We start from the raw sequence: 25,625 nt of genomic DNA, 5'->3' as shown, positions 1-25,625 counted from the left end.
CACAGGACCTGTGCGACTCGCTGGCCACCTTATTTCACTGCACGATCACCGACATCCATGACAGCTTCAACTCAAACACCCCCGCACCCACCACCAAGACCACCACCCCCGTGACCTCCACCCGCACCAGCCTGCTGACCGCCTGGTCCACCGTCAGCGACGAAGACACCATCAAAACCATGAACTCCATCCACTCCGGATCCCCATCTGACCCCTGCCCTCACCACGTTTTCAACAAAACCAGCACAACCATCGCGTCCCACCTCCGGAAAGCAATCAACATCTCCTTCGAGACAGCAACCTTCCGGAAAGCTGGAAGCACGCCGAGATCAACGCCCTACTGAAGAAACCCAAGGCGGACCCCAAGGACCTCAAGAACTTCCCACCCATCTCCCTGCTCCCGTTCCTGGCAAAAGTGACAGAGAAGATTGTCAACAAACAGCTAACTCGCTACCTCGAAGACAACAACATCCTGGGCCCTTCCCAATCCGGCTTTCGCAGCAACCACAGCACCGAGACTGCCCTCATTGCCGCCACCGACGACATCAGGATCCTGATGGACAAAGGAGAAACAGCCGCCCTCATCCTCCTGGACCTATCAGCAGCCTTCGACACGGTCTGCCACCGTACCTTATCAGCACGCCTCCATGACGCCGGAATCCAAGAGAAGGTCCTGGCCTGGACCACATCCTTCCTCTCCGGCCAAACCCAGAGCATCCGCCTCCCACCCTCCCGCTCAAAAACCACTGAGATCATCTGCGGCATCCCTCAGGGATCCTCCCTCAGCCCGACGCTGTTCAATATCTACATGGCACCGCTCGCCCACGTCGCACGACAACATAACCTCAACATCATCTCCTACGCTGACGACACCCAGCTGATCATATCCCTCACTGAAGACCCCCACACTGCCAAAGCCAATCTCCACAGAGGAATGAAGGCCGCCGCCAACTGGATGAAGGACTGCAGACTGAAGCTGAATTCAGACAAGACAGAGGTCCTCATCCTCGGACGCACCCCATCAGCCTGGGACGACTCCTGGTGGCCCACATCACTAGGCTCAGCCCCGGAACCCACCAACCACGCACGCAACCTGGGGATCATCTTCGACTCCGCCCTCTCCATGACCAAGCAAGTCAACTCCGTCTCCGCGTCCTGCTTCAACACCCTCCGAATGCTCCTGAGGATCTTCAAATGGATCCCTCCCGACACGAGAAAAACCGTCACCCAGGCCCTCGTCACCAGCGGACTCGACTACGGGAACGCCCTCTACTCAAGAAAAACAACCAAGCTCCTGAGACGACTACAACGAATCCAGAATGCCTCGGCACGACTGATCCTCGACATCCCCCGATGCAGCCACATCACACCCCATCTGAGAGGCCTACATTGGCTCCCCGTCAACAAGAGGATCACCTTCAAACTCCTCATCCACGCACACAAAGCGCTACACAACACCGGACCTACATACCTCAACGACCGACTCAGCTTCCACACCCCCACCCGCAGCCTCCGCTCTGCCAGCCTCACCCTCGCCTCAGTTCCTCGTATCCGGAAAACCACCGCCGGCGGCAGATCCCTCTCCTACCTCGCCCCAAGACCTGGAACGCTCTCCCTACCAGCCTACGACAGACCCAGGACCTGCTGGCCTTCAGAAGACTCCTCAAGACCTGGCTCTTCGATCAGTAGCAGCCCACCCCCCGGCGCCTTGAGACCCTCACGTGTATGTAGCGCGCTTTAGAAATGCAGTGATTGATTGATGGATTGATTTAAAAAGAGGACATTGTCCCCATATAAAGCTATCTGGTCCAATTGCGACTGGGACCAGTCGAACCCCCTAAGGACTGGATCACTTTGAACCCATGCCGCCAGGGGCTCTATCGCAAGAGCAAATAATAACGGGGATAGGGGACAGCCCTGTCTGGTGCCCCGCTGAATAGAAATAGGCTGTGAATGGTGTCCTGCAACTCGGACCGATGCCGTCAACTCTGTGTACAACAGGCGCACGTGATCCAAGAAACGAGGCACCAAAATTATCGCCTCAAGGAGCTGGAATAGATACACCCAACTCAGGGAGTCGAATGCCTTATATATCTCAGCGACAAGCAATGTGGATGTCCGACCCAGTGACGGTGTTGCCGCTATGGCATTGTGTACCCATCAAGTATTATGTCGGGTAGCTCTGTGTGGCATGAAGCACGATTGGTCCAGTTGGATAATTTTACCGATGCAGCTGCGCAGGCTATCAGCCAGCACGTTCCCCCAACTTTGGCTCGAAATTTATGAGAGAAATTGGGCAATATGAGGAAGGATCCTCCGGGGGTCTGCCCGGTTTATGAAACAGTACAATTTCAGCTTGCCACCTGTCCCTGGGCAGAACTGCAGACTCTACCGCCTCCTGGATTGTCGCCAATAGATGGGGCCCCAACATGTGTATGTTTGGCCTGAGGAATTCCATTGGGAACCCGTTAGGCCCAGGAGCGCCGCCAGGATGAAGGGCTTTAAGGGCCCCAGCGAGTTCCTCCGTGGTAATGGGGGCGTCCAGTTGTTCCCGGAGGTGATCAGAAAGATGACGGGGAGGGATATCCACCAAGAATTCAGCAATCAATTCTGGTGAGATTTGTTGGTTTCTCGTATAGAGGGTGGTAAAGTGTTTGGCGAATTCCGAGGCGACTCTCTGTGGTGTCGTGTGGAGGGACCCGTCGGTACCGCGGATAACATGGACAACCGCCGGTGATGCGTCCGACTGCAAAGTCTGTGGAACATCTTATGGACTTATCGCCCTATTGATAAATTCGATGCTGGGATGCCAACCATATCTCTATCGCTTCGCCCAGGAGGTGCTGCTGAACATCCTGTTGCGCCTGCAATACATTTTGGCGAATAACTGGGCTAGGATCAATATTGAGTTGTGAAGCTAGTGACGCTTGGCGTGCCTCTAGAGCCTCCAGCTGCTCCAGTCGCGCCTGCTTTTCATTCCTGCGGTAAGTAATCTCAAGCCCGCGTACCGTCGGTTTGAGGGCTTCCCATAGAATAGTCTGGGAGGGAGCCTTGGGGCAGTTATCCTCCAAGTATGTAGTGACTGTGGTATGAAGCATATCCTGGTATGGCGGGTCCCGGAGGTGCCATGGTGACATCCGCCACCGGAAGGGGGGTTTACGGGAAAGGGTGTGGAACTATAATCGAAGGGGAGAATAGTCGGAGAGCCCCCGGGGCATATGAGTGCATGTGTATCAGCGGGGCAAAGAAGTAGTCCAGTCGTGATTGTGAACCATGCACCGTGGAGAGATAGGTGAAATTTAGTTTGGTGGGATGATATTCGTGCCAAATGTAGTCCCACCTCAAGGTATTGACCAAGGTATGCAGCTTAGTCTGGCCCTGTATGGGTGCACTGTCTGGGCTGCATTGGCGGTCCAGTGGTCCCATGGTGTCATTCTAGTTGCCCCCCAATAATGTCAAATTCTTGTGTAGCTTGAACAACGTTGCTACTAGTTTGTCAATAAATGTAGTCCCTAGAGAAGGGGGCGCATATATACTGCCTATAGTGACCGGCTCCCCGGACAGTATACATGTGACAAAAAGGAATAGGCCACCCAAATCCGCCTGATGTGTAATAAATTGAAACTGGACCCTATGATGGATGAGAAAAGCCACCCCTCTGGATCCCCGGGTGAATCCAGCATGATACACATGATAAAAACCAAAGCGCTAAGCACGGCATCTTAGTGCCTAATAAATGGGTTTCTTGTAACAATAGGATATCGGCTCCATATCTCTTGGCCTGGTGTAAGATTGCACCCCATTTCATCTTATTGAGAAAACCCCTGACGTTCCAGGATACTACGGTTAGATCCCCAACAGGAGTAGCCTCACCTGACATTAACACCCCTTAGGAGAACAATCACAATAAAAGGAGGACAGAAAACATGACCTGTCTGTGCAAAAGAGCATGTTCCTGAAAACACAACAAAACCAAATTCCCTTAAAACTCGCCACCCCCCACCCGACACTGCAAAGAAATTGTTGCGGTGTGTAACCCAGGAGACCCCCAACTGGGGGGCCCCCCGCGCCCACGCAAAAGGATCCCTACCCACCCCACAAACATACAACACAAAAGGGGGGGCACTGAGTATGTGGCCTCGCAGCCCCATGGCCATGCCCCACGCCAGCCCAGAGAAAACCAATAGGAAAGGGTTACTATATAGACCAACCTCAAGTCAACTTGCAATTAAGATGTAAACATGGGGGCGTGGCCAACCAGGCAGCGAAATGGCCGCTCAGTGAGTGAGCTCCGCCGGCTACACAGAGACATCCTTCAATAATCCTTCTCCTGGACCCAGATGCGTTTAATAATTGCAGCGAATTGGTAGTGGACGCTGACCTCTGCCCACGACCCGAGTTTGGTGTGTGCTGACCGTCGGACGCAGTTGCAACCTCCCGTGCCCTGGACGGACTGCACTGCGCGAGAGACCCGCTGCTGTAGAACCACCGCTGGGCGGCACTTTCAACTACAGACCGGTGATTGGCGGGCCCCCCGGAGCCCCGGGGTAGTCGATGTGCGGGATGAGGTGCTTCTGACCCGGCCCTCTAGCAAACTACCGGTGAGTCGCTATTGAGCTGCGGAGCGGACGTGCCCTAGGTGTTTCCCCGTTACGCTGGGCAGTCTGCCACTGGGATTCCGGTGAGAGGATGGAGAAGTCGATTCTGAGGCAAGCCCGCCATTTTGATGGCGGTTTAATTGCGGCGCTTCGCGCGTCGGCTGGGGTCTGAACCTGCTCCCGCTGCCCAGCGGCTGCGTTGCTGGGTACTATCTGATGGAAAGGGGGGCCCTCTGAATATAACCCTCTGAGCCTGCACTCTACACCCCCGGCTGCAGCTTGGACCCGAGCCTGCTACGCCCGCTCCTTCTACATGTGGCTGGGCCCGACATCCTGTGACTGCTAGTTGCCTTGTGGAGGGCCCTGCGTGACATTAAACTGCTGAAGGCCGTGAGTCTACTTTTGCGCACAGGGGCTCTGCTGGAACCGCCATTTTGGAGACGTAGACGGCCAGCCTAGATACTAGCTGTAGCTCTGTTGCCCCCTGCCTGCCCGCGCTACTCTGCGGACGGATGTGAATAGGCTAGTCGGCTTGGCAGAGCTTGGTGCGCTGCGCCCCTGTGAACACCTGCAGCCTAAAGTTACCCTGCTCTTTGCTGTGCGCGCCACCACGAGGCCCTCTCCACTGCGTTACATCTCCCGCGCCATTCTCAACACTGCAGGATGGGGAAAAACGACGCGAGGCAGCCCAAGATCACTTTTGAGCAAAAACGCCCTGAAAAACAAAACGCGGCGGACCAAGATGCAGGCTCGTCGGCGTCGCAGGGATCTGGTGCGGACATGGACTTTGGGGCACTGATGATGGAGGTACGAGCGAGCCTAAAAAGCATTGACACTAAACTGGATGCGATGTCCTCACAACTGGAATCGGTTAAGACCAAGGTGGATGCCCATGAAACGAGGCTGGACGGCTTGGAGAACAGGCAAACCGAGTGTTGCGAATTTCAACAACACACTAAACAGCACATAACTAATATGGAAAAGGAACTGGAATCCCTGCGAGCCAAGACGGATGATTTGGAGGCGCGCTCCAGGAGGTCGAATATCCGCATCACGGGAATTCCGGAGACGGACAACACTGGCAAGATGGAGGTATTTGTGGCGGATCTCCTCCACGAACTCTTCGACCCACACCTCTCGCAGGTATTCACGGTTGAACGAGCGCACAGATCACTTGGGAAGATTCCGGCACCGGGCACACCGCCCCGTCCCATTCTTGCTAAGCTACGTAACTTTCAGGACAGAGACCTCATACTGCGCCTCGCCAGGGAGAAGGGTAAGATCACACACAAAGGTAAAAACATCTCATTTTATCCTGACTTTACCCCCCTGGTCCAAGCAGCTCGCAAGGAGTTCTTGCCAGCCAAGAAAATACTGCTGCAAGCTAACGTCAAATACGCACTCCTGTATCCAGCTAAGCTAAGGGTAATTCATGAACACACCTCTCACTTTTTTACAGACGCCAAATCAGCACTGAAATTTGCAAAACACATTAGTGGGCCTGGGGCGAGGCGAAAATCGCCGAGACTGGATAATGACTCTGACCGCCTGAGTGATAATGATTGATAAGCTAGCTTTGGTTGGCGATGTGGAGCTCTCTCCTCCATTTCTAAAGTCCTGATTACCTGATCTAGTCCCCATTGTTCATTATATTGCCAAGTGTGCCTTGCCTGGTGGGGGGGTGGGATCCGAAATACTACCCTGCTGCATTGATGAGATTGTTGAGGCACACAATTTTTTCTAGTGTTCTACTGTGCTATCCTGTTGTGGCCTTATGTACTGGGATCCGTTTGGGTCCTGGAGACGCTGACTTGCATGTAGCCACCCTGTGAAAACGGGGGTGTAAACCTGGAGCACCACGCCCCACGGGGTGTCTCCCACTGTTCGAGTGTCTAGTTTTGGGACACGAAATGGGTTTAGATTATTGGGCTTTGTCACGACCTGATTGGGGGGTTGGTGAGGGTGGGGGTAGGGCGGGGGGGTTGAACTGTTTGTTAATTGTTCTGAGTTGGTGCTTCAGAGGATACGGTCAATTCGAAGACTCACATGCAATCTTACTGTACTCAGGTTGGGCTAGGGCGTCTGGTGGGGCGTGGGCGGGTACCGGACCACATATTGCTGTTCTGAATGTAAATCGACATGGGAAGCGTTAAGCTGTGGACTTGGAACATTAGAGGTCTGGGGGATCATAAGAAAGCCAGATTGATGCATGGCATGCTTGCTAGGCCTAATGTTGACATATGTTTTTTGCAGGAGACACATGTGAATTCCGCTCCTTCGTCTAGATTGAAACACTCTAGATGGTCACAGGTGTATTCTGCGATTTATTCCAACTATGCTAGAGGTGTAGCGATACTCATTCGCAGAGGCCTAGACTGGCAAGAGCACGACGTTATACTGGATGGGGAGGGAAGATTTGTAATTGTGCATGGTTCTCTACATGGCAGACCACTAATACTTGCTGCCATTTATGGCCCAAATGTAGACGACCCAGAGTTTTTTAGAAATGTCTGGGCCCGGATCATGATGATGGATTGCGTGCAAATTGTCCTAGGAGGTGATTTTAATGTTCCCCTAAATGACGCTTTGGACCGAAGAGGTGTGGGCAGGCCTACACACACTGGGGCTCGACAGGCAATTCTTGATGTGATGGAGGAGGGGTTGTTATCTGACGTGTGGAGAACTAGGCATCCAATTGACGCTGTAGGTACATGCGTTACTAGCCATCATGCAGCCTGGTCTCGCCTAGACTACTGGCTGGTATCACCGGCCGTGGCATCGTGGACGCTTGACACGTCCATACAAGCCAGATCGCTCTCTGACCATGCCCCCTGCCTGCTGGAATTGAAGATACCCGGGGTCCCAAAACGAGCGTTTACTTGGCGTCTGCCCCCCCATGCCCTCACTGACACTGTTTTCACAGAGGAAATCCGAGCCGATATTGTGCACTACTATGAAGAAAATGAGGGTTCGACGTCCACTGTAGCTACGGTGTGGAACGCTTTTAAGGCGGTGATCCGCGGCCAATGTATTGCTAGGCAAACCGGGGTACTACGTGCTATACGCCTGTCTCTGACTCAGCTTGAATCGAAGCTACGTGAGCTGGACCTGGCATTCTGCCGGGATCCATCTCCGGAAACGGCAGGTCGAATGAAAGCCAAATTGCTCGCCTTTAATGAGGAAGCTCAACGGGAGGTTGCCTTCCTGGGGAAGCAAGCTGAGGCCCGTAGATACGGTGAAGGGGACAGGCCGAGTAGGACTCTGGCGCGATTGATAGCTCCTCGCTCACACTCTCATTACATACACTCCGTCAAAAATGGTGAAGGGAAGAGGGTTGTTGGCCAGGAAGAAGTGCTGGACACATTTGCTGCCTTCTACAAGTCCTTATACACCTCTAGGCAACCCACAGTTCCTGAATCACTGGACAACTTTTTAGACTCCATTGCCATTGTTTGGTTTAATGACCTCCACCGCCAATATATGGATGTCCCCATCACTGCTCAGGATATAGCTCAGGTGATTAAAAGTATGCCTTCAAGCAAAGCCCCAGGCCCAGACGGCTTGACCACTGCCTTTTATAAGGCATACGCCGAGGAATTGGCCCCCAAACTTCATTCAGTCTTTGTGGAAGCCTTGGAGTTAGGTTCCCTACCCGAGTCAATGCGCGAAGCTTTGATTATAACGCTGCTAAAACCAGATAAGGACAGCCAGGTCCTCGACTCATACCGACCCCTCTCCTTAATCAATGTGGATGCAAAGATATATGCTAAGATCATTGTGGACAGGCTGCAGCCTTTACTGCCGATGGTAGCACTCCCAGATCAATCTGGCTTTATACCTGGCCGTGCGACGTCCCATAACCTCAGGACAATCTTCTCCGTTCTTCATTACTTGCATCCTTCTACACAGGCTGCGGTTGTGTTTTTGGACGCTACCAAAGCATTTGATTCACTAGAGTGGCCCTTCCTCTTTAGGATTTTGGGCAGAATGGGGTTCAGTCCCCTCTTCATAAATTTGATTAAGTTGTTGTACGTCGCACCCAGAGCTAGGGTGAGCGTAAATGGGCTCACCTCGGAGTCGTTTGCCATATCCCGCGGGACCAGACAGGGCTGTCCTTTATCCCCGCTGTTATTTGCGATAGCGATGGAGCCCCTTGCCGCTCGGATCCGACAGCACCACACAGCAAGGGGGATAGGATTCAGCTCCCGGAGCCTGCTGATCTCCTTGTACGCTGATGATGTCACGCTGTATGTCCTCAATCCCTCGGTAAATCTAAACCCCCTATTGCGAGAATTTGTCCGTTTTGAGGGCCTGGCTGGAATATCCATTAACTGGTCGAAGTCTGTAGTTTTTCCTCTCACGGATGCCACACGAGAGACACCCTCTGATTACCCACTGCGCTGGGAAGTTGATGCTGTAAAATATCTGGGGGTTTGGATCAGCCGTGATTTACAGGAGTTGTGGTCCCTCAACTTTGGAAGAGCAGTAAACTGGCTGGAGGGTAAGGTGGAAATATGGAACAAACTGCCCTTGTCGCTGGTCGCAAGGATAGCTCTGGCAAAGATGGTTGTCCTCCCCAAATTTCTCTACTTATTCATCAATATTCCGATACCACTGACGGCACATTTCCATGCAAGGGTGCGTTCACTACTACTGACACTTGTATGGGCCGGTGGCCAGGCGAGAACGTCTTGGGCGCTGCTCACGCTCCCGCTTCGACAGGGCGGCCTGGGGGCTCCTGACATAAAACTATACTCATTGTGTGCGCAAGCGCAATTCTTACACTTCTGGGCTTTTTCCACCCCCTATCAGCCGCATGTTGCGGTGGAAATGGCGGCGGCAGCCCCATCCTCTCTGAACGTAGCAATATATGGCAAGGTGTCTCGCCCTTCGAAAGACGTAGACACGGTGGAAATGCTTCGTTGGACGTGGCGCGAATTGCGAAACAGAGCCAGATTGGCCCTACTATATGCGCCAGCGATCCCGCTACGGGGCAACCCTATGATGCCCTGCTTGTGTGAAGGTGGTGGCACCATTAAGCTTCGTGGGAAGACACTACACACGTTTGCTGACCTTTACCCCGGTGGCACCTTTCGGGACCTAGGAACTGGCGAGGAGGGACACCCAGAGTCATTTTCTGACTTACTTCTATACCACTCACTGAAGGCGACCTGTAAGGCGATGTGGCCCCAGTTCCCCGACGAACCTCCGCAGCTCATGGCTCTTCAGAATCTCCTTTCGAGGCCCTCCCCCAAGAAGCTTGTGTCCCGACTGTACAACTGTATGCAGGAACAATCCCCCGTCGTGGTGCCTTCTTCAATGCAGGCTTGGAATGCGGACCTGGAGGAGCCCCTGACGGAGGAACAGTGGGGATTTTGCTGCAGGCAACTTACAATGTTATCGCTCAACTACAGGCTACGATTAGTACATTTTAAGTTTTTGCACAGATACTACCGCACGCCGATCTCGCTACACCGCATGGGTCTTAGGGAGAACTCTGATTGTTGGAAATGCGGCCGCGAGAATGCCTCTTTTGTACATGTGGCATGGAGCTGCCCTAAACTAGAAGAGTACTGGCTGGACGTCTTCACCGCTATTAACCAGATACTTCATAGGTCAGACGCACCGTCCCCGCTCCTGGGGCTACTGGGTTGGGTTCAGGACACATTACCCACACACAGAAAGTTGCATGCGCTACTGCTCCTTTATGCCAGGAGGCAGGTGGCGGTGCACTGGGGTAGGCGAGCGCTGCCTTCGTTTACTGCCTGGGTTCGGGATGTGACATACGGCAACACACAGCTTGAGCGCTACTGGGAGGTGATGCCTACCGCCTCCAGGCCTAGGGACATCTGGGAGCCCTTCACGCTGTGGACGCGTGAGCGTGCAGCCACTCCTGACTCTACACAATCATTACCAGACGCGATATCTGATGATATGGGATGATCCCACTTTCCCTGCAGCTGCACTTTGCGGCGACTGCGCCCTGGGTGGTAGCTGCATTTTATGCGAGCGCTCTAGATATGATGGGGTCCTGCTTGTAGCTTTGCGCCTGTGCATATCTGGGTTCTGTTCTGCCTCTCCCGACATTTGTACCTTCTCCCCCCCAGCACGAGTAGGCATCTCTCCTTCCCTTGCGCTGACATGATCCCCTTTGCTACAAGGCCTTCTGCTTATGCCGGTACGTTCGCTCTATGTCGCCCCACCCACAGACATTGCTCCTTCCTAACAACTGACCTTATGCCCGTTCGTGGTTTTTCTCCTCTGCACCAGAGTTAGGTTCTGTTACTGTTTTTCTTGTTTGGGAAAAGGGAAGGGGAGGGGGGTGAAGGGAGAAAAATGGTGGATAGACATTGCTTGATTCGAAATGTTCTGCTTTCTGCTCCTAGGACATTCGTATTTGTACAGTTAACCTGTTTTCTCTTCCTTGCCAACTGATTGCGGCATGTCTATTTATCAGAAAATTGTAAACACTATTGATTTTTTTGCTGGTGCATATGCTCATTGTCGACGAGCCCGGGTTGATGCTACTGTTTGTTCTTTGATTGATGTGGACTATATCACATCCCTAATGTCGTGATTTGCCTTGATAGCAGCCAGCCCCAGGGTTGTCGGCATGACGCTGTGTGACTACACTTTGTTATTAATAAATACTTTAAAAAAAAAAAAAAAAAAGATGTAAACATGACATCCGGACCATCAAGGTGGCCGCTCCGAACTTGCAGATCTCCTGCTGGACCCAGAGCCACGTCGTTTTTGGGATTTATTGTGCCTCGGGCATTGAATGCTTGAGCTGCGAGAGGAGTCCGAGTCCACTACAGGCGGAGAGTTAGGTCTTAGCTGTGGGTGTTCATCAGTCCATGCAAAAACGGCCTCAGGGGTATCAAAGAAAAAGGATTTGGAGTTGTAGATCACCCGCATCCTGGCTGGATATAGCAACATGTATTGCAAGTTCAGTTCGCCTAGCCTGCGCTTCGCAGCCGTGAAGGATTGGCGCTGTTGCTGAACCAGGTACATATAATCTGGAAACACGATGATGGGGTGAGAGTCATACTGGAGGCCACCCTTGTGCGCTCTGGTGAACCTCAAGATCGCATCACGGTCAGCATAGTTCAGAATCTTGGCGATGACCGGCTTTGGGGCCGCCACTGGTGGAGGTTTTTGTGTCATGGCTCAATTGGCCCGTTCCACTACAAAGGACGATTTGGCAAGGTATCTGTTAACCATTTGGCGATGAAGGCGGTCATCGATCCACCCTCGCAACCCTCCCACAGGCCCACAAAGCATAGATTGTTGCGCTGTGCACGTCCCTCCGCATCTTATACTCTGGAGACCAGCTCCTGCGACACAAAGGTGAGCTTATTCACTTTTTTTGGGAGGGAGGACACTGTGTCTTCCACCGCCGAGACCCGGGTTTCAGATTCAGTAATCCGGTCCACAGCTTTACTGAGATCTTGGAGTAAGAAGGAAACTTCAGACCCCACAGCGCCTATTTTGGCATCAAGAGTGTCTCTGGCATGATTGATTGCTGCCAGGAGCGCCACATTATTAGGTGCAGAAGGGCCCCCATGTCCTCCTGCGTCCCCCCCAGCAGGTGTCGTAAATTGATCAATGGTGCCCTGTTGGGGATTTACAAACAGCGATCCGGCACTCCACTCAGTAATACTTATGTTTATAACACACAAATTTTCAGAGACTGATCAGCAGGTCGCTGTGTAACTGCTTAATTCAAGGTTCTTCTTTTTTTTTAAATATGACACAGACTTCTTCAGGGCTACAAACAAATATATATAGACATGATGTTAGAAAATGTATACAAAATCTATCATATATACACTATATACAAAATTGATAATATGTACAATTAAAACACAGTTTTATGGAAGACCTATAAAAACAGTAAACTTTGTTCAACACACAAAAATTATCTGCTAATTTGCTTGTTCATGCATGAATATATTAAATTAATCTACGAAGGTGGTCAAACAAATAAGCCACAGGAAACAAAGTAAGGTCCCCCTAAAGGCCATTATGGTGTATTTGCGCAATACAATATGGTGGCGAGATCTCTCTGAGAGTCGCTCATGTCCTTGACCCTGTAATGCTATTTGATTATGAATGCAAATACGGGCAGTCTAATCAACACGCCAATTGTTTATGATATTTGTGTAACTGCCTGGTTGTCAAGCACACTTTTTATTTTAGGCTCACTTAATAGATGTTGAAGAATAATGGGTTATGGTGTTCATTTTTATAGATTGGGATAGGTATAAAAACTATACCTGTATCATTGATGGATGACACTATAGAGCTCACCACCATAACACACTGGATTCTGTCATCACATCATTTCTATTGAGGTATGTGTGCATACATAAAGACTTACGTCCATTATGATAATAATTTTTAGCGGTGGCTATATTATCTTGATACATTTTTTGCTTCTGATGTCTGCCATTTAGGAGTTATTGGAAGCAATTGACACATTGTATTTTCTACGCCTTTTTATCATTTGAAAGAAATGCCATTTAGAGATTGGAAAAGGACATAACAAGAATAATTTGGGTAAGCATATACACATAGCCAATCCCAGGCAGAGTTTTTCTGAGATTATTAAAATTTCCCAGTAAATTATTCATCATATAATATAAAAAGGAGTCTCCCAGGGTTACTCATGATGTTACATATTATTGTTGGTGATGTCTCCTTTAAATTGCATTTTATTCGCTTGGCATAACATTTGAAGCTGAAATGAAGTGAATATAGAAAGATTCAAGTTTGATTTCTGACCCTCTTGCTTCTTTGCTCTTTTTAATCGTAAGGGTATTGCGTCTCAGGTCCTTGGCACCGGAATATATTTCTGTAACCCAATTAGGGGTCAGGTGCAGTCATATTTACCCAATACCCTGTGAGCTTTTGTATTATGGAGACCTGTTGGGGGCCAGCGCCCCCGGTCCCACCCATGCCCATCTCCAGGGGAACCAGGTGCGAGAGGGGAGGACGACACAGTGGAGGGTCCGGCCCAGATCTTCAGCTCAGCAGCGTCAATAAGGATGAATTCCACACAGCTCCCAAGGCTTCTCACTGTTTAGGATATAGTGTTGGCCCCAGCCGTTGAGCACGCTATGTTGGCACACGCACTCTGATCTCCTCCCCACTGAGCGATGCCGCAAGCTCCAGGAACTAGTACCTTGCAGTCCTCGCCGGGCAGGTGAACGCCGGCCGCACTAACCAGTAGTGGGAAGGATCTGCAAGCTGGTGTCTGTGCCGCCATCTGTCCCAGGCCCTGGTGCAGTCCTCCAGGGCCTCACACACAGCTCCCATGCACCTTACCAACACTCAGGCCCGCCAGGTCCTAGTGCATGACCACTGCTTCTGAGGCTGGTCCAACCAGGTCTGAGACGTCAAAGGGCGCCGGCCGGAACACCGCATTGCTCCCAAAGAAGGTCGGAGGCCGCAGCACGTATCCAGGTTGGCCCAGACGCGCCTCCGATCATTTAAGCAGATCACCAGGCGGAGTCCCGGGGCAGCGGGGGGAAGAGGGGCCACAGCGCCTCGACCCCGAATCAGAGTATGTACCTTGTGTGGAGGCTCGATGGAGAACGGTAATCGCCTTCAGCACCTCCCCATACACAGGCGCCCGCTGCCACACAGACCGGCTGCTGGATGGAGGGCCCAGCCTGCACCCCTCTCTATGGATCAGATTGGCCAGAACAATTACAGCCATGCTGCGCAGGTTGCCACCCACCAGGGGGCCTCACATGGGCCCAACAGCGGAGCAGTAAAGCCAGCGGGGGGGGGTCGCAGATCACCACCTACATTTAGACCTCAGGTGCCTAAGGCAGCCGGTGCAACAAAGAGGCCGCCATCCCCACCGCTGGTATAAGTGAGCAGTCCAGGGCAGGCCCTGACGTGCACCCAAGCTCCGGCGATCACAGCACGGGCTATCGCATGAGTGATGTCACTGATCATGTCATGAGTGATGTAATATGTGACGTCATCAGCAGTGCATTGCAGTCGCGCAAGTTATAGTGAGTCCAACTAACTATAACGTGGGAATTTCAATGGTTTTATGTCAGTAAAATTTCCAGCTAACTATAACTGGTGTCAAACCTATGGTTTTTTCAGTGAATTTAATAGGTTTTTTAAATGCTAATTCCTAACTATAACTGGTGTGAAACCTATGGTTTTTTCAATGAATTTCATAGGTTTTGTAAATGCTAATTCCTAACTATATATAGGGCCTCAAACCTATGTTTTTTTCAGTGAATTTCAAAGGTTTTTTAATAGCAAATCTCTATAGCTATGAAATATAATATTTTTTATAATGAATTTTATATTGTATATCTATGTAATACTATTTTTTATGTATATTTTTCCTTTATTTAAAAAAAAAATATTTTGCCCTGGAGCGCTCCCGGTGCGCGTACCGGTGAGCGCATCGGTAAGCGCAGTGGCGGCGCGCCCCGGTGCGTGTACCGGTGAGCGTCCCGTTAGCGCTATTGACGCGAACGAAAACATCATCATGACGTATCGCGTAGCAGCGTGATGCGTCTTATGACGCACGGCGTAAGCGCACCCGGAAGCGCCCGAGCGCATACGATCGCGCAACGTAAGCGCCCCGGGGCGCGCCCCGACGCGCTTATGCTACGCGCCCCGGGGCGCGCCCTGTTGTGCGCCCGGGGCGTGTAGCGTAAGCGCGTCGGGTCATGTGACCTGAAAATAACACTTTTCATTGGTTCAGAACACTTTTATTTTCCAAATGATGAAAGCCCCCACCTTTTTTCCTCATTCTCACTTTGTTCTTTGACTGAGGAAGACCTGTTTCTAGTAAGTGAGAAATGGCTACAGTAGCAGCAGCAGCAGGAGCATCTCCACCACCACCACCACAAGGACCACCTCAACACTACAGTGGTGGTGAAGAAGAGGAGGAGGAGGAGGAGGAGGAGGAGGAGGAGGAGAGGCAGTTCCTGCCTGAAGATAATACCCCCTATAAACCGAAGGAGCACATTGTGTGGGAGTTTTTTTAAATCCCAAGGGGACTAAAGAAAGTCAATGTGCCAAAAGTGACATGTCTGATCTGTGGCACTGTACTTTCCAGGGGGAACCCTGCAAAAAAGTATTCTTTTGGCAACAATACCGTGATTCACCATATGCAACGCAGGTACCCAAACTACTATGCTGCGGCAGAGGTCAGAGAACTGACCAGAAACCCTCCCCAATCTTCTCCGAGCACCTCCAAAAGCAAACAACCCACTCCATCGGGTCCAGAGACAAGGGAGATGGTCCCAAACATCCAACCCCAGTTTGGAGATTTTAAAATAGTTTGTATATTTTGCGGGACTACAATTTCCTTTGGAGAAAAAAGTATCAAATTGATTAACCGTGCTGGAGACAACCACAACTGCAGAAAGAAATGTTTGTTAAATTCTTGTTAACCCTGCGTTATCCTTTTTTTCTATATTTCAGTAGCTGACTTCCTCCTGTCTATGCTAGTCTGTAGCTTTCTTCTTCTTTGTTCGTAAGCTTCCCTCTCCCCTTGTATATCTTGTGGACTGGTATTTTAAAACTAAGAGAACAGATTTTAGCTACTCTACTGTGAAGATTGCAGAACCAAGTAATACTTTTTTCTCCATGTATGTTTATTGAAAATGCTTTCTTTTTCTTCCTCATGCTCAAACAGTAAAATAAGAGAGTGGCCCTGGTCATAGGAGACCCACTCAATATAATGCTGTGTTATCATTCATTTTATGCCAGCAGTTTCCGTGGCAGTGCAGCATGGCAGGAAAGTAGTTTCCAGCCAAGACCACATGTCCTTCATTAACCAATTTATTCTACTCCCTCATTGCACTTCGTTGACTCATAGTGATGATAGCTCTGCCCCTCCATTACAAAACATTTTTGATTGGCTAGACTACCTGGCTTTTCTAACATTGGCAACCAACAAAATGCCTAATGTGATATTTTCAAAAGAAGATACTACTAACCGAACAGTAGTGATGTATCGTGGTTGTTATTTTGTAAGAAAAAATATATAAAAAGAGGAGGTATATCTGGCATCTAAAGTGTGTAATGTATTTTCTAGCCACACAGACCACCGGTGCTGGGGCCAGCTACAGCGCCAGTGCACCAGACCTTGCAGTGGAGGCAGTTGGAGGGGCTGTACCAGCAGTGGCAAGGACAGGCGGTGGTAAGCCACATTACTTGGTTTTGCTAAATTCGCCCTAAGTTGGCAGGGTATGCCTAGATGTGAGTCCCTTGATCACTTTGCCACTGGATTCAAGATAGCCTGGCTGATGAGGGTTATGAACCCGATCCCAGGATGCTTTTTTCTGGTCCAGGGAAGACATGGCTTGGCAGCTCGGGCTGGACTGTTTGCATGAGGCACAGGGTCAGACTGATTTGCATATGGCCATGTCTGAACTGGGGTGGCGGAGTGAGCTAAAGAATGATGATGGATTAAACCCAGAACAGTTGACTGGGGGTGAGTGCTAGCAATGTTCAACACTCCGCCCTTACACTTACTCAGCCCTGAAGAGTCACAGGTAACTACCTGAATTGACGAAACACGTGTCGGCTGGTTTCATTTTCTTCAGGATCTCCTCTAGTAGGAGAACTACATTCACCTATAAAAACTAAAAAGAAACAACCATTGATGTTCGATCTTATTTCTATTGACATATGTGATTACCCTCATAGAATGACTTTTCGTGTGCTCTGGACTTTGTGTGTTTAAACTTAAATGGGGAGGTTTTTTGCCAACTCTTTTCTCAGGGGTTTTGGGTTTCCTCTGACCAAAAAGCATTTGTCTCTACTCTCACCGCAACTTGTTGTGCACCATTCATTTCTGAACACTCTAAAACCCCTCGCAGAACCCTAAAGAAACCGACGCATGACCTCCCCTGACAGTAAGAAACCAACACATGACCTCCCCTGCGTACCAGTAAGGGACTGATGCATCACCTCTCCTGGCAGTAAGGAACAGATGCATCACATACCCTGAGAGTAAAAAACTGATCCATTGCTTTGTTTTTACAACATCTCACCTCCATTGTGGCCGTTTCGTCTTCGTATTTTGATGCATTTAAGGTACTTTATGCTAAAAGAAACGCATCCATATATTTCTATGGACTGAAATGATTTAGCCTTTAAAAAGTGATATCTTTACTTGTATATGTAGGATTTGTGTTGTTTTGGTCTTGTTTTATTCATATAAATAATGTTTTTTGATTTTTCCAATCTGGTGTGGACTTCTTTTGTAGTTTTTTCACTGTGTTACTGTGTTTCTATGTATAAATGCTTCACAGTTCACACATTGCCTCTGAGATATGCCTGACTGCTTGTGCCAAGCTACCAAGGGGGTGAGCAGGGATTATCTGAGCTGTGTGACCCATTACCATGCCCAGAGTGAGGGTCCCTACTTGGACAGGGTGCAAACCACTGATGACAAGAGACCCAATTTCCAACAACTGCGTTTTAATTGTCAAACAACTCTTTCCCCTTTTTAAAGATCTCTGTCAGTAGAATTGTCAAAATTCTCGAAAACATGTTTGTTGTAATCGTATCAGGTTTGATCAATATGTTAAAAATGCACAGTTGATCACCCTATTTCTTGTATTGGCTCCAAGGATAACTTTCCCCATTGTTTGAAGTATCAGCTGCCTCTCCTTTGGTTGCCCTGTTAATGCCCTTCAGCCCCTAGAAGTCCAGGTCTAGATGCGCCCCTGTTGAATGCAATAGCAGAAAACTCACTGAGAGCCACCCAAATGCACGTTTTAATCCATGCCCTTAATTATATAGGCAACGCCTCTTGGAAAAGATTTCCAGTTATGCTTCTTTGGCCACACCGCTTTTAAAGACCACCTTTTTCATCCCACTTAAACCCATTCGTGTGTTTTTTGTCTGTGTGCAAGTATGCCTGTGCAGTGACCATCTGTAAGTGGAGTTGTATGTTACGTGTCTTTCTGTGATGGTGCTAGAGCAAAATCAAATTGGTTAGCTTTGTCAGTACTTATTTACATTAATTTATGTATTTTGTTATAGATCAGATGTCTATCGAAAAGGCTTAATGGTGCTTGCTGCCACAATTCTGCGGTTTTCTGGCGTTGAAAATAGCAAGAATCACCTTTACAACCTCAAGGCTACTCATGTGAAATGTACATAAAACAATATTTTTTTAATTATCTTGTGCAACGATTCAATGGCTGGATAATGAGGACTGCTGTATATAGAAACTTGAAGTTCAGCCCATCAACGTCATTTTGTGGGTTGTACCTCTTCTGGGTGTTTATCACCTACGAGAGTGCTGCAGCAACTCGGACCTGGCCATACTGTTCGAGACAAATGTTCACAGTTCTATAGACTTGCCGCTCCCTCACTGCACGAGAGGAAAAGAAACTACGAAAACGTCATATGCTGCATCGGTGCTGTAGAAAGGTAAGATCTGACTGCTCGAGGGTCTGTCTGTTGGTCACAGTAGACGGCATTGCCTGCGAGTTTCTTTAATTCTTTTATGATGTCCTTGAGTCGCGCTCAGAAACCGAGGACGCTGATGTATTTGGCAGAAGTACCTTACACATCCTATCTGTGTCTGGCGACCATTGTTTTGATAGGTAAGCGAGGCTGATAGAATTTGGGTGAGGAGGTTCATTTCGTTCCATGCGGTACCCTTCAGATAGGTGCTGTGCTCACCAGACATGGAACATTAAACCGAAGATGCTTTTTGTCTTTTTCACCTGTATGTTAAAGTATTGTGTTGAAATTGTATTTATATAACTCGTACTACCGCTGACGAGGCTTTGAAGCACTATACGCATACAACCCAAAACTTTTAGTTACAAACTAAGGGGTCCCTAACCGTCTCCTAACAGGGCAGGCGCAGGCGAAACCGGCACCAAACCTTTCAGCAGCGGGGCAGGTTGTCGCATCAGACTGCTGTTCGCACTTAGGGCTAATTATAGCAGAACAGTTCCGCTCAGTGAAGAGGCGCCTTTTTGCGAAACGAAAATATCGCTGCTTTGATGAGCACGGCCCCTTCGTTGCTCTTGACAGAGCGCCAGTGAATGTGCGGTTACACATGAGGCCGCATCTGGGCAGTATCCATCCGCGCAGCTGTTGGAAATCCGCGCGCCCCATTGTAAATCGAGGCTGAGGAGTTTCATGTGCAGAAGCGGAACGCGACAGGAAAAAAGAGGTATGGTCATGTTAACTTAAGTTTAGTGAGTGTTAAACTTTAAGGCAGGTGCGTGTACTTCGAGGATAGGGTGTTTAGCATGTTATATCACTCGAAAATAAAAACATCTTCATCAAAATTATTAAAAGTGCTATTTTTTTTAAACACATTATTTTGATTTCTATTGTAGCTCACGCGATGTTTTTTTAGGTGCGTTTGGTGGGCTGGTTGTGGGCGCGTAAAACACAGACGTATTAGTTAATATTAATAGCGGCGTTAGTCAATGCCTGTTTGGCCGTACATATGGTATCCATTGACCTTGATTGATTGTTTTTGTTTTTAGTGACATCACAACCAAAGTTCTCCACAGGATTCCTGTTTTTTCGTCAGTGCATGCGTGTCGCAAGACGGCTTGGATATTTCAGTGTAAAGAATTCTAAAGTATAGATTTGCCACGTTGCTTTAGACATATATAGACCATTCCACACACGCTTGTTGTGACCGATTTACATTTCAATGTATAAACCATCCCAGAAAAATAATAAGGGGTTAAGACGTGTTCTTTGTTTCGTGCTCTTGTTTATTTCAAGAGCTGGTCGATTTTTCATTTGACTGCTTACTACTGCTGATAGTTCTAAAATATGCACCAGCGACCCTGGAATAAACGTATCAGAGAATAGACAAAGCATAGTGAAACCAAAAGCAAAACAAGCGATTACAAAGACAATAGGTCCGGCCTTGACAAGTGTGTTATATGTTATTTTTTCCCCAAACATATGGAAAATAGATGGAACAAAAAATATATAGAAATAATGTAGTGGCCCAGCAGCCCAAGCACACTAGATCTCCTTTTCAATCAGCTGTGCACAAAATAGCAAACAAAATGCAGTCACTCGTAGTGAGAAACAGACAATGGGATGTAAGGTTGTGTGCATTCTAGTCTACTGGTGGGTGGAGTTAGGGGGAGAGAGGAAGAGGAGGAGGGGACAAGGGAAGAGGCAGATAGAGTTGGGCCGGCACTGCTACTGTTTGAGATATATTCCCACCTACGCTGACTACAGACTTGACCAGTCCTTGATTAATACTTTTTGTGCCCGACTCCGACGGGCCACAGGTGACACCGCCGCCTCCTCCAACTGGAAGATACTCTCTGTCCCACAGCCGACCCATTCCTGTCCAGCGCTGCCCTTCCTCACACAACCCAGTCCTGATGATGATCCCTAGTTACGCGGATCGAAACGCCGTTGACCTCTCAGCCTAATAATAGGCGCAACCCACGATATGGCTCAATCTATCATCAACTAAGTTACAACTTGAACAAGTTACCTGTAAACCAATTTAAGCCATATTGTTGTATAAATCACTGTATATTTTTGACACCAAGTCTCACTGCGCCGTATAAGCTGATCACTATGTCACTTGCGTCGCCACCTTGCTCACCGTATGCACTTCTCACGCACCAAGTACAATTTGGGTTGTATCATTTATTTACTTACAGTGCTGATATAACTGTACCACACTCTTTTATATGTGATAAACTTGATGCCCCAGGCACCTTCTACGGATGTATTGAGTTTCCTTTTTTCTTTGTACATAATACTTTTTGCATATCATGTCTAATTGCTCTATTACTTATACCTGTTGGGATACCATATATTTTGTTACTTTACACCCCAATCCCAACGTGGTTGAAGGGTTCATACTCCTGTTGTATACACATGAGATGAGTAACAGGCACCTCAGACTTTTCAATAGCCGTGTCTGTCTGCTGTCTCTGCCGTGTAACGTTGCCTCACGCGCCAAGGCCTCTGCTGAACTGCATTGCTGGGCACGCGCTACACTACTGGCTTTAAGTGTGTAAAGACTGTGCCTGTCAAGATTTGCATCAGGTGGCCAAAGTGTGACTGGGGGTCGCAGTGAGCAACAGGCGCTTCAGACTTTTATTTTTTGTCTGCCCGATGTATCTGCTGTGTAACGTTGTCTCACGTGCCGGGGCCTCTGCTACTCTGCTTTGCCAGGTGTTGTGTTATTCACTTAGGCAGGTGTCGCAGCACCTCATGGTGGGACCTAAGTCGCAGCACAGACAGCACTTGTCTCTCTCTGTGGGCTGGAAGTCCAGAGCGACCTCCGCCCTTTTATTTATGCTCTCTGGCCACGCCTGGCCAGAGAGTGCTACATTGTGTGTGGGCCCTTTCAGGCTAAGAGGTAACAGGGAGGATCCATTCGGCAGCATCTAGACCGCTACATCCCTTCTCAAGTCTGCCTTCAAAACAGCAAAACAAAATAAACACATAAAGTCTGTGAGTCTTTGGCTTGGCTTGGCTTGGCTTGGGATTAGGTCTGAGACTGTATTGTGATGGTTTACGGCGCTGACTCTCCAGAGCACCACCTGGCTGCACTGGGAGAATGGACTTGGGTGGCTCAGTACCAGTGACCTCGGGAGGGTATGGTTCAGATACCGTTAAGCTCTGTCCTTGGCTGATGAAGCTGTCTTCTGCTACAGCTTCAGATCCAGTCGAAGGTGGTCTGTAGCATCAGGGTTTGTTAATCTCTTATACCAGGATACATTCCAGGTGATTGTTTCATCGCCTCGGTGATAGCAGTGCCATTGGTTGACAATACGGTCCATTGACCCAGCTCATAGTTAGTGCAAAACGTACATCCGCTGCGCCTGTTCTGAACCAGGACAGGACTCCCCAGAATTATGACCCTGGTCTTGGCTTTTTCTCTTCCCGCTGGCTCGTTCATTATTCAATGTCCATCGTGCTTGGGTACCAGCAGGATCATAGGACTCTGGAATCCAGCTGCTCGCTGTGTGAATGATATCCGACTTGGACCGGATAACATTAGGGACCAGGGGTGACCTCTGCGTCGTGGGTGTGGTGTGCTTCAATAATCCTGTATGAACCTGTGAACAGGAAGTTCTAGGTCTGATTGTTCTGACACAGCAATACGGATGATCTTGTTCAGTGTTCGCATGAAACGTTCTACTTCTCTGTTGGCTTGCGGCAATTGGGGAGTGACCCGATGATGGTGGACTCAGAGTGAATTGAGCATGTTCTTAAACTCAAGTCCTTGAAATGGAGTCCGATATTGGTTTTGATTTCTTGAGGTAATCTGAATCATGCAAACTTTTTTTCCAGAACTGGTTGGTGATGCACAAAGGCAGTCGATGCAATTATTTCAACTATGGGATACTTAGTTTAGTTGTCTATTAGCACCGCCGTCACTCTTCCATCTGGAAAACTCCCAAAGTAGAGGCTCACTCGCGACCAGGGAGAGGTGGCAGGTTCATCGGTTATTACAGGAGTGGGGTGTTCTTGACCGCTGGTTAGCTGGCAAGGCCAGCAATTCCTCTCTAGAGCATCTACGGCAGCTTCTAGTCCGGGGAACCACACCTTCTCTCTCATACTCGATTTCATTCGAGTGGCCCCTTGGTGTCCTTCGTGAGCAAGGATCGTGGCTCGTTCTTGGAGGCTCGTGGGGACGACAATTCAGGCTCCTCTGAGCACTACTCCTTCAGGGGCAAAGCTTGGCTCATCTCGCACCTTCCAGAATTTTCTGAGGCTGTCTCTGTCGGACCCATCACAGCCGTTGGCATCCCGAAGAAAGCTGCTCCAGGATCCTTTCTGAACCGACTCCAGCACCTTCATGAGCACAGGATCTGTGCTGGTTTGTTCATTGATCTTGTCCATAGTTAGTGTTGTGGAGTCCTGCGAGACCCTTCTGACGTTTCCTCTCAAGCTGCAAACTCCCAACTCCCTCAAGGATCAACCAACCCAGTCAGGACTTGGACACTGACCGAATTGACTTCTCCCCCAGGGAAAGGGGAAGTGGACAGAGAGACGCACAACAAATTATACAAATTAAATCTTCGGTTGCGTCTCTCTTAGGAAGTGCTCCAGGCCAAGGACCGTCTGTTAGGTAATTCTGCGCTGTCTTCAAGCAATACTGGGATGCAATATGAACAATATGAACAACAATTACCTTGCTGACAACTTCTTAAATAACCATAACTATTAATTAAACATAGTGCTTACTGACCATAAGTCCGTCTGACCCTTGTTCGCACTCTACTGAAGTTTAACTCAGGTTCTAAGTCTCGACACCTTTTTTGAGTAAACACAACATGTCAAAATAGCTTGGCACTTTAACTGAGTGAACAACCAGATTAATTAGTGTGGTTAGTTTTAACAGAACTCTAAAAACTCATGCTAAATCATACCTGAGTCTTTAAAATAATTCTTCTGTAAAAGGATTCTGCAATTGGGAGACAAGGAAATACAGAGAAATACAGCCTGTCTAAATTCACTCTATCACTTGAGATTATAGTTCCAATCTAGCAAGTACATATGTTTACTTTTCCTTATACACTCAGGAAATGAGTCAACTTTTCACAGTATTGTTCATATAGGTTCTGATCACCTATTTTAACTCTATAGTATTTACAAAGGCTTATTAATTCCTTCAGTTCACTTTTAAGCGTTAACTTTTCTCAGAGGTTAGCTCTCTCCAATAATAGTCATTAATCCCTTTCAAATCCTTGCTAAAAGATCTCCTCTTGTAATTAGCGCAAAGTCTGTGGACCAAGTTCCAGTGCTATTATACTGAATAAGTTGCCTTTACCAAGGCTTGTTTTTTAGCTCAACTCTCCTTGACGCGCTATGCCTTTAAAGCGTCTTGTATACTTCAATGTTTCTCTACTTTGCCACTTCCTTTCTTAATTTTAGAATATGTGTGGCTCATCTAAAGAAAAAAGACACCTCTTACTGTTCTTTTCCGCTTTTATCAGAGGCGCGGAACAGGAGGCTCGATCTGACAGCCAGAGGGGTAGCGACGGGGAAACAAACCTCCCGGCTGCCGCGGAGAGCGCCGGAAACCTGTCACGTCGTCTTCTGGAATAAATCCTGAGGCGCTGACAGCAGGGACTTCCGTAGTCACGGAAGATGAATGGGTGAAGGGAACAAATATCTGGGGGCTTAGGTCGTCGTCTTCTGGAATAAATCCTGAGGCGCTGACAGCAGGGACTTCCGTAGTCACGGAAGATGAATGGGTGAAGGGAACAAATATCTGGGGGCTTAGGTTTAACAAGCAGTTAAACAAGGGAACAGGATTCACGAAATTCCTTCGAAGGGAACAGAAGCTCTCGCTGAACACAAGAGAGACGAAGCGTTTGGCAGTTGGCTGAGGCTTGTATTTATAGCCTCAGCCACGAGACCAGCGCGAGGCTCTCTCTACATCACAACTAGAGCGAGGGCAGACACGCACGAGCCTGTCTCATAAGAGCGCACAATCTTGGATGTGAAACGATATAGAAATGAATAACCAACAAGCATTGCTAAATGCAATTGCTACAGCTTACACTTCCAAAGGGTTTTTAAAATAATACTGTACATAAAATAATACACAAATGAAAACATTAAAATACATTTAACCATTAGATTCATTATATATATACACTGCGTCAATTCTGAAACAGAACCTACTTAAGACGACCAGTAACACCCCTAACAGTTCCTCCCCCCAAAGGTCGTCTTACAGGTCTAGGTTTATCAGGATACCGAGCATGAAAAGATCTAACAAGCCTAGGAGCATGGACATTTTTCTCAGGTTCCCAAGATCGCTCAGAAAGATCATAACCCTTCCAGTCAACCAAATAAAACAAGGCACCCCGAATCCTTTTGGAATCTACAATGGATTTAACCTCGTACTCAACATGATCACCGACAATTACTGGCGGTGGCGGGTTATCAGCACGAGTAGAAGGTTCAAAAGGTTTCAACAGAGAAACATGAAAAACAGGGTGAATAGCATATTCCTCAGGTAAAACCAATTTTACAGATACAGGGTTCAAAACT

General features: G+C 48.6%; 1 protein-coding gene across 3 annotated transcripts in view; it reads left to right on the top strand.

Annotated features, from left to right (window-relative positions):
* The first annotated feature begins 18,893 nt into the window (after positions 1-18,893).
* The window catches only part of LOC144798121 (interleukin-12 receptor subunit beta-2-like), a 467,579-nt gene continuing 460,847 nt past the window's right edge, over positions 18,894-25,625 (top strand). The window contains exon 1 of one of the 3 annotated variants that reach the window (XM_078668879.1): positions 18,894-19,031. The gene's annotated coding sequence lies outside the window, so the exon portion shown is untranslated. The remainder of the gene's footprint in view (positions 19,032-25,625) is intronic. The other 2 variants (XM_078668885.1, XM_078668889.1) reach the window with 2 other exon arrangements.

The sequence above is a fragment of the Lissotriton helveticus genome, chromosome 1_2 (genome assembly GCF_964261635.1).
Source record: "Lissotriton helveticus chromosome 1_2, aLisHel1.1, whole genome shotgun sequence".
In the NCBI taxonomy this organism is placed as follows: Eukaryota; Metazoa; Chordata; class Amphibia; order Caudata; family Salamandridae; genus Lissotriton; species Lissotriton helveticus.
Note: the sequence above shows the minus strand (reverse complement) of the source record. Positions and strands in the feature narration are given on the sequence as shown.